Source organism: Lonchura striata, chromosome Z (assembly GCF_050655825.1).
Source record: "Lonchura striata isolate lonStrDom1 chromosome Z, ASM5065582v1, whole genome shotgun sequence".
NCBI classification, from domain to species: domain Eukaryota; kingdom Metazoa; phylum Chordata; class Aves; order Passeriformes; family Estrildidae; genus Lonchura; species Lonchura striata.
This window is the reverse complement of record NC_140740.1, coordinates 37,183,995-37,194,370: the sequence shown is the minus strand read 5'-3', so window position 1 is coordinate 37,194,370 and position 10,376 is coordinate 37,183,995.

Below are 10,376 nucleotides of genomic sequence, written 5' to 3'. Positions count from 1 at the left end.
GAAGGAAATCTTGGCTGCCTTTGAAGGAGTTCAAGCCGCCTCGGAAGTAATTGGCACAGAAACACAACTCCTCCTGGCACCCCGACTACCGGTGCTGGGGTGGATGTTTAAAGGAAAGGTTCCTACTACCCACCATGCCACTGACGCCACATGGAGCAAATGGATTGCCCTCATCACTCAACGCGCCCGTATTGGAAACCTGAATCGCCCTGGGATTTTGGAGATAATTACGAACTGGCCAGAAGGTGAAAACTTTGGTCTCACTGATGATGAGGAGCAGGTACAAGTGGCAAGGGCTGAAGAAGCTCCACCATACAACCAACTACCAGCAGAGGAGACCTGCTACGCTCTTTTCACTGACGGTTCCTGTCGCATCGTAGGGATGAACCGGAAGTGGAAAGCAGCCGTATGGAGCCCCACACGCCAAGTTGCACAAGCTACCGAAGGAGAAGGTGGATCGAGCCAACTCGCTGAACTCAAGGCCGTTCAGCTGGCTCTGGACATTGCTGAAAGGGAGAAGTGGCCAAAGCTCTACCTTTATACTGATTCATGGATGGTAGCCAATGCTCTGTGGGGCTGGCTGGGAAGGTGGAGGAAGGCCAACTGGCAACGTAGAGGAAAGCCAATCTGGGCTGCTGATATATGGAAAGACATTGCCTCTCGGGTGGAAAAGCTGACGGTGAAAGTCCGTCATGTAGATGCCCATGTCCCCAAAAGTCGGGCTAATGAGGAGCACCGGAACAACGAGCAGGTAGATCAGGCAGCAAAAATAGAGGTGTCAAAGATAGACTTAGATTGGCACCATAAGGGGGAGTTGTTCCTGGCTCGATGGGCTCATGATGCCTCAGGTCATCAGGGCAGAGATGCCACCTACAAGTGGGCACGAGACCGAGGGGTGGATCTAACCATGGACAGTGTTTCCCAGGTTATCCATGACTGTGAGACGTGTGCTGCCATCAAACAGGCCAAGAGAGTGAAGCCCCTATGGTATGGTGGGCAGTGGTCCAAGTACAAGTATGGGGAGGCCTGGCAGATTGACTACATCACACTGCCCCAGACACGCCAAGGCAAGCGCTACGTGCTGACCATGGTAGAAGCCACCACTGGATGGCTGGAGACTTTCCCTGTACCTCATGCCACTGCCCGGAACACCATCTTAGGCTTGGAAAAACAAGTCCTGTGGAGACACGGCACCCCTGAGAGAATTGAGTCTGACAACGGCACCCATTTCAAGAACAGCCTTATCAACACCTGGGCCAGAGAACATGGTATCGAATGGATATATCATATTCCCTATCATGCTCCAGCTGCCGGTAAAGTTGAACGGTGCAACGGACTCCTTAAGACTACCCTGAAGGCACTCGGTGGGGGAACATTTAGAAACTGGGAAATTAACCTGGCAAAAGCAACCTGGATAGTCAACACCCGGGGGTCTGTCAATCGAGCTGGCCCTGCTCAGTCAGAACCCTTACACGCAGTAGATGGAGATAAGGTCCCTGTAGTACATATGAAAGGTATTTTAGGGAAAACTGTTTGGATTAATCCCACCTCAGGCAAAGACCAACCCATTCGTGGGATTGTCTTTGCTCAAGGACCTGGTTACACTTGGTGGGTAATGCAGGAAGATGGGGAGACCCGCTGTGTACCACAGGGAAACTTGGTCTTAAGAGAGAACTGGGTGTAAGATTTCATGGTGTGCAGATGGAAATAGAATAAGGGGTGGATAATGTCCTGGGTTGTAAGATAAGCTTGTATTCCATTTGCCATCTGTCGAAGGCGAACCGGTTGGACAGGTTTTTGTTATCTCTCTCAGAGACAATGGTTTGTTTATACACCTTTGACTGATTCAATGAAGGGCTGAAAAAATGTAACACCGTGAGGGGTCCCACCCAGAGGGGAGAAGCAGCTCTCTCTCTCTCTTCGCGGGATTCCGAGAGAAGCAGCTCTCTCTCTTCTTCGCGGGACTCCGAGAGAAGCAGCTCTCTCTCTCTCTGCGCGGGATTCCCGGGGAAAGCAGCTCTCTCTCGCTCTCTCTTCGGCGGCACTCGCAGCGAAGCAGCCGGCGCGCGCAGAGGCGACGGCAGCGGAGCTCAGAGGCAACCCCGGCGCAGAGGAAGACCGGCCCCCACTGCCACCAGATCTTCAGAGGAAAATTATACCCTTCTAAAGATCACCACTTCAGCTGCAACTCATCAACTATTGCAAGGGAAAGCAATTGTCCCAGCAAAACTGATACTGGCATTCCTCAGGTTCTAGACTTTTTCTTTCACTGGTTTTGTTTGTACCGATTGCATTTGCCTTTTTAAATTGTTGTCTAGTTTTCTCCTAGTAAAGAATTGTTACTCCCACTCCCATATCTTTGCCTGAGAGCCTTTTAATTTAAAGATCCTCGTAATTCAGAGGGAGGGGGGTTTGCCGTTCTCCATTGCACAGGAGGCTTTGCCCTCTTTCACAGACTCCTGTCTAGTCTAACCAAGACACTTACGCATCCCCGATATCTAGGCTGTGCATTGTGGTCTCCACAGCCAAAGGGTGCCCAGGTGAACTGTAAAAATTTGTTGGGCTCCTGCAGTTGCCACCCATCTCCTCATGGTCTGGCATCTGTAACAATGGTTTCGCAGCCCCAGTGCCCGCATTATCCCCACCCCAGGTAGTTGCAGTACCTTTTCCCTGGGTTGCACGCTGGGCACCAGTAGGATATGTACATGAGTACAATACGTGGGTTTATGGGCCGTAGTTTTGGTTGTCCTGGAAACATATCGCCTATGTGGAACATAAAGGATGGGGCGTTTGCTGTGGTGACCTCTTTGAACACCTTGTCACTTGAAAGATGTTGCATCACCCACCTGAATGGCTGATGAGGGTAGTGGCCTGTGTCGGCTTGCCCCCCGGCCACAAGCCCCAACAGCAAAATTGCACAATGACACTGTGCATGTCTGGGTCTCACCGGTGTGGGACTCTTGGATTTTGTCTGGCGGCTTGGTGTTTCGTCAGCTCCCTCTGGAACAGGGGTTTATGTGTCACGGGGACGGTCCACGAGCATGTCCTATAAACAGAAACTCACAGTTTTTCATTAGTTTCATTCTGAATGTCAGGTTTGATTGACCTGAGTGGACACCACCTGATTCTGTCCTCTTTTTTGACTGACGCATACCCTCGTCCTGTAAGCACCAGTCTCCAGCCCCGTTCCCATTCACCTAGCTCGTTTTTGATCATGACCTGCGGGCCCTCCTCTAGTGTCCGGGTGGCCCAATGCTTTTGAATGGGACTGTTTGTCTCATCTCCCCTAGGGAATTGGTTCAGTGCTAGCAACGTGGTTGCAAGCATGTGCGCTTGGTCTCCTGAGGGAATGGAATTGGCAAAGCCCTCTGCCTTTGCCAATACTTCTAACTTGGCTTTTAGGGTCTGGTTTGCTCGCTCAGCAATGGCCTGTCCGATGCTGTTATATGGGATCCCCTGTACTAAGGTGATGCCCCACACCGAGGCGAATTCCTGCACTGATTTGGAGATAAAATTGGAAAAATTGTCAGTTTTAATTTGCTTGGGGATATCAAGCCATGCCATAACTGTCAGCCAGTGCTGGATTGTGGCTTTAGAGTTGGATTTGAGGTGCTGTGTTGCTATGATCACTCCGCTGTAAGTGTCCACTGTCACTGCAAGCCATGCTCGGGGCTTCAGCAGTTCGCAGAAAGTGAAGTCCGACTGCCAGATTTCTGAGGCCTTGAGACCTCTCAGGTTGACTCCACTGGTCCATAGGGGTGACTTCTGGCAGTGAGGGCAAGTGGCCACCACATGCCTTGTGTCTGCTGTCGAGATCCCACATCTCTTTGCCAGTGCTTTGGCTCTGATGTGGAGTGACTCGTGCAGTTGACAAGCTTCCTGCAACATCCACACACCCTTCGCTGTGGTGTCTGCTTTGTCATTGCCAATCTGGAAGAAGCCCTTGACTGGGTTGTGGCTGTTGATGTGAATGACAGACACGGTGCCCTGACGTAAGGAGTGCCTCTTCAAGCATTGAGGCCGCTGTAGGTGTTGACACACCTGGTCTCGACATGACTAGGCAAAGCTTTGCCACGAATATAGAGTCTGTTATGATGTTGAGGTGCTCATCTTGGAAGAGTCCGCATGCCAAGACCACTGCTGCTGCTTCCAGCTGCTGCACTGACAGCGTGGGGTCACATGTTTTGACACGATGTTTCTCCTGCCTGCCCCACCGCTGCCGCAGTAGAAGTCGTGGAGGAGGCGTCTGTGAAGACCGTCGGTCCTGGCTGTGGTCGGTCCATGACCTTTGGTGGCACGTCTATGTTGACAATGGTCAGTAGCTGGGTCCAAGGTGGTCTGGTGGCGTAGGAGATTTCTCCTCCGAAGCCAGTGAGAGAAAGGGCCAGGTGCTCTGATATCGCAGTTGACTCCATGGTCAATCGCTTGCGGAAGGGGAGGTGGATCCTCGCCGGCTTGGTCCCCAGGTGTCTCAGGGCGAGTTTCCTGCCTCTTATGATGAGGTTAGCAACGCATTCAATTCCTGGTGAAAATGCACGAGTTGGTCTTCCGAGGACCACCCATTGGATCGGCTGGGATTTTTCGGAAGGTCCTTGGGCCAGTGCTCCCACTCCTCCCTTCTGTGTGAAGTGGATGTATAAATCCAGAGGTATGCTTGGGTTCCACCTGGCAAGCATGCCAGTGGACATCTGACGTTTGATGAAGTCAAGAGAGTCCGTTGCTTGTGGCATCAACTTCTTGAGGTCCCAGGGGTGTTTTCCTTTCAGGAGGTCATACAAGGGGTCCATGACCTCTGGAGGAACTAGGATGATGTTGCGGAGCCACTGCAGAGATCCCACAAGGTGCTGCATGTCATGGAGGGTCTTGATGTCTCTGCGGACCTTCACCCTGGGTGGGGTCACGTAGGAATCTGTGATCCCCACTCCTAGGAAGGTCACACACGGTCCTCTCTTGATCTTTGTGTTTGCGATCTCAAAGCCGTTGGCCTGGAGAGTTTCCGTGATTGTGGACACTAGGTGATCCACTTGGCTTGCTAATGGTGCAGCGACGAGGATGTTGTCCATGTACTGAATGATGATTGCAGCGGGGTGGGAGTGTCGGACTGGCATCAGTGCCCTGTCCACGGTGTTCTGGCATATGGTCGGGCTGTCCACAAGACCTTGTGGTAGCACCTTCCATTGGAAGCGGAATTAGGTCGCTTGCCGTTTGGGAACATGACAGAAAAGGAGAATCGTTCTTTGTCCTCAGCATGCAGGGGTATTGAAAAGAAACAGTCTTTGATGTCCAGCACCACGCATGGCTGCCCTTCGGGGATGGCTGAGTTCGCGGGCAGCAGTGTCTGAACTGGACCCATGGGCTGGATTGTCTTGTTCACCTCCCTCAGGTCATGGATGAGACGATAACCTTCTCTAGATCTCTTGGGGATTACAAATACGGGGGTGTTCCACGGGCTGGTGGAAGGTTCTATGTGACCCTTTTGCAGCTCGCAGTCGACCAGTTCCAGCAAGGCTGCCATTCGAGGCTTTGACAGTGGCCACTGCTCGACCCATACAGGGTCTGGTGATTTCCAAGTCAGTTTGATTGGCAGTAATGGGTGTACGGCAGTGGCCCTCATTATAAATTTGTAATCCTGACTCCTAACATAGCAAGGATGTCCCTTCCTATCAGGGGTGGAGAGTTTTGCAAAATGTAGAGGTGGATTGCTACTGTTTGTTCTGGTCCCTTTTTTGTATGAAGTGTTACAGCTACCAACTGGGTGCTTTTCCAGGCTCGGGACGGCCCTCTCACTCTGCCAGGTGATCCTGTCTGGGGCTCCAATAAGGTGGCACAGGAACATGTCCCATCAAGGCTTTTAGGCCTGATAAGTGGAATTTTGAGAGGAATCACTGCTGTGAGTTTGTTTGTTTGTGTGTTCCCACATTTGGGTAAATTATTCCTTATCTCATTACCTACAAATTGGATGATTTAATTTCTACATCTATTTAAATCTTACAGGCATATTCCAAGCCTAGATGAGATTACATTTCAGATATAAAAAGATGAAGGTATTGCTGAATAAATTTGAAATAAATGTGGTCTGTGGAGTTGTGGTTTTATATGTTTTATTACATCTTTATTCTGTCATGGTTTGTTCCAGTGTAGCCCCATAGTGTATTGGTTTCTCCCTGAGTTTTCCCGCCTTCCCCAAGTGTCGGTTTCCCTGGAAGGTGCCAAGTCAGTTCCCTGCCCCCTCCCAAGTGCCTTGTCTGTCACTCTGTGCCCCTTCCCCTACCTCTAGAAACTTCCATCCAGGGCACCGAGTGATTGGATGAGGTCCTGGGACCCCTACCCTGTCTCCCCCTCACTGGATCCCCCAGATGTCAATCCCCACAAGAGTCACTCCTGTCTGTTCCCCACTGGCTGATCGGCTCCCTCCCTCTCCCTATGTAACCTGTTGCCAGCACCCCCGAGTTGCATTTGCTGGCTGGCCCCCTCCGGTGCTGTTGGATCCACAGGACCTCAATAAACATCGGATTTTTGCCCCCAACAAGTGCCTCTCCTCATTTCCTCGCTGTTGGAATCAGCAGTGACCTCAGGACCCACAAAACACTCTCCAAAGCCCAGCCGGGTACAGCGGAGGGTGCTTCCACTCGCCCTACTCGCCCCGCAGGAGAGCTAGCCGGGGCTGAGGACAGTGATCTGGGGCGGGGATGCGGCAGTGGTCTATGAGGCAGAGAAAGAATATTATGGGAAACATTTTCTTCAGCTTATATAACATGCTACCACAATATATTAATAAGCTGTCAGGGTGAAAGAAAGCACTTTAAACCAACTATTTTAACTTAGATGGCAATTAGTGTGAACCTTACAGTAAACATGGAAAAATTGAAAGATTATTACTCCTACCCAGGATTGATCTGCCCCTGGTAAAACCAAAGGTTACCCCAATGGAAGCAAGACTTCCAAGGAAAACAAACTCACATGGCACATAAGTACCTGGGAGTTTTTCCAAACTTCACAACACTGAACGAGAAAAGTCATTACTAATGAACTGCCAACAGCTGTGCACTCAGATCTCTTTGTATGAGGGCAACACTGAAGGAGATAGAAAGGAAGAGGTCAGGATGTACTAGCTTCCAAAACTTATAATTCATAAAAAATTTCACTTGAGAGAGCTGTTACTAAAAAAACCAAACAACAAAACAATTTGAGAAGGCCAGTGGAACACCTCACAAACAATGTTCTCCGTGTCCCTACTTGTACAGGACCAGCTCCTGAGCTCTCTGTACAATACACAATCACAAAGAGATTTACCCAAAGCTGCTTTTGTTTCCTGTAAGCCAAGAAAACATGAAACCAGCAACAAGAATAAAGAGCTGTTTTCCTTGTTCTGAGATATTTTTAAGCAGTGTTATTTATCAGCAGGTTGAAACCATCTACTGGTAGTGCCACTCATTCCACCTGAAGGCACCAAGGAGTAAACAAGTTGGATAAAAGCTACAAGTAATCAACTACTGCCTAAAATTACAATTGTGACACCTGTAGTAGATAGGGACAGGCGAACGGAAGATTTCGGGATGTGACGGAAAGAAAGACCCCCATCCCCCTCTCCTCCTGCAACATGTTATCCATTTACCCCAAAGAATGTAACCACACCTAACCCAGTAGTCTTCCACTCCTGACTAACCCTAGAGACCCTGACAACCCCCCCTGACGTAGCAGAGTCCCCCAAGACTATTTAAACCCATGAGATAAGATAATAAAGGCCTTTCGACCGTCCACCACACTGGTGCCTGCGTGTGTCGTTAGCCCGAGTGGCCCAGGGGAGACTGGGCTGTCGTGCTGTTCCTTGCAACCAGGTCGCCATTGTCTCCCATGAAGGCAACAGACACCTGGCCTTGGAATATTTCTAACTGTTTCAAACTAAAAAATTAATTACAACCTTTTATAATTAGTCATTGTTCAGGGATATGCTTATTTTCATTCTTAGTGAAAACAGGCTTTTTTAAAATCAGTGAAATTCATATTTTAGAGGAAAATGTGGAAGATATTAAAGGTCACATTTTTCAAATTTGTAAATCAAGACATTTTACACTTTCAGCCACTGTTGTTGAGATTACTGGAACATTCATGGTCCAGAGGTAGATTTGAGCAAATTGAAAGCCCATAATTTAATGATAAAAGGCTCAACTAAAGAAAGATCATGAACCAAAAGACAGAAATACCCCCACAAAATGAATCAGAAAAGCATCTCAAGACTTGACAACTTAGACCCTAGGAGCTCAGTTTCAAAGTCTTTGTCATTAAGCTGTAACATTCACCAAACAACTCCCCCAATGGATATAACTCTTCATGGGGCTTATTGAAGATGAAAGCAGCAGCTCACATCCTTGGCATGGCCAGTGACAGAAAACAGACCTCAATCTTCCAGTACTCAGAGACCCATTCAGTCCAGAGAGGGAGCTCTGGAAACACTGCTTCTTTATATTCTTCTCAGCTCACTTGAGATTCCAGTGTTAAACAGCTAGAGAGGAAAAGAAAGAGAAAACAACCCACAACATTCTAGGAAAGGGATTTTTACAAGTTTGCTTTGCCAGTGTGTTTACACAGAATTTACTTCAAAGACTTGTAAGATAAAGGTTTCAAAGAAGCAGTGTTCTGCTGAGGAGGTTGTTTGTTATGGCCACTGCCAGACTAAATATTAAAACCCCTACTAGCTCATGGCCACATATGAGAAGTTACACTAGACAAGTGTGGCAAAGCTATTGCAGAATCTGGTGCTCTTCCATTTCTTTCTCCTAGCAGTCCATAATTTTCCCTCCTTTACTGAGTGCCTCAAGAGATCTTAGAAGGGCAGACAGACAATACAGTGGGGTCTGTCATATCTTAAAACAAAAGATGTTTAAAAGTCTTCTCTCTCTGCTCTATCCAATTACTTTTTTTTTTTTTTATCTCCACCCCCACACGACTTCTGGGCTTGAATGGTTCAAGGGAGTAAAACCTCAAGAGGGAATATTGCCACAAGGGCATCCACCAGAGGCACAGTGTCGAATCTGTGCCTACAGTACTCAAACAAGAATTCCTGCTTATCCCAAGAGAAGGGTGAACACAACTCAGCAACAAAAGCTTGGGGAGTTCTTATGCTTAAGGGGGTTTCTGTTTTTTGATGTTTGTGTTGAGTTTGGTATTTTTTGCTACTAATAACAGCAAGCAATTTCAAAGGAAGAATCCTAATACATTCTTAGATTCATCAAGCTACTGCAATACTAAGCACCAATACAACAGCTCTGACTTGCTCAAGTGTGGAAGTGTATTAAGATGTCTAAATGAATGTGAACCTCAATTTATCCTTAACCGTATGGAGCAACTTGTCCCCCCTTCCCCAAGAAACATTCCAGTCTATCTTTACTCTTAGAAAGGCAGAAAAATTGAAGTTAGATCACTGAACAAATACTACCTCATAGGTTCTTGAGCATGAAGGAGTGTGTACAGCATAAACCATTGGGGTTTTGCTTGAATTAAAGAAAAGAATTAATTTTTACTAGATTTCATAAAGATATGTTTGAGGAAGGAAACAATAATAAGACAAAGAAACAGGCAGTAGGAATGTCACTGCCTTTCACAGTGTCTTGTGATTAAAATAATGGATAGACCTAAACCCAAAATGCTAGGACTGATACAATAAAACACAGCATGGAAACACAGCTTAAAACAAAATGTAAATTTTCGCCATAATGGACAGGATGGCAAAACTAAGTAGGAGTGTTTCCCATTTGCCTAGTTTGTGGGTCTGGGCAGTCCATCAATAGTTTCCACAGCTGCAAACCTCCCCCCCCCCCCCCCCCCCACCTCCCGCAGTGAAGTATTTAAGAGACATCTAACCTGACCTCCACAGGCAGCTCCATCCAAGCCGTACTTTGCTCCTCTCTGCTGTGGTGTCACAATGACCCTCTTTCCCAAAGGTGAAAAACAACATTCATTTGTGCTAAAATTTTAAAGGTTTAATAGTCATGAAAATAGTAATGAAAATAGTAACAAAAGTTAGGATAGCAAGAGACAACAAAAAAGCAAAGAATTATGGACATCCAGGTGCCTTGCACTCTGCCACAAAGCACGCCTTGCTAACAAAGGATTACCCCTTAAAAGCAATAGCCTGTTGAATATTCATATATCTCATACATGATGCAAAAATTCTTTTCAAACAAAGGATGCCTTCCTCTTAATTTCTGCCCCCCCCCCCCCTGCCCCCCCCCCCCCATTTTGTAAATCAATTCCTTTGGCTCCTAGAAGTCTGGAAGAAGACTGCATAGTCCCAATAAAGAGGCAATCATTCTTCTCTTGTGAACTTTGAACTTTGGTGTCTTGTTGCTGTTATCTCTATCCAAACAGGATAATGC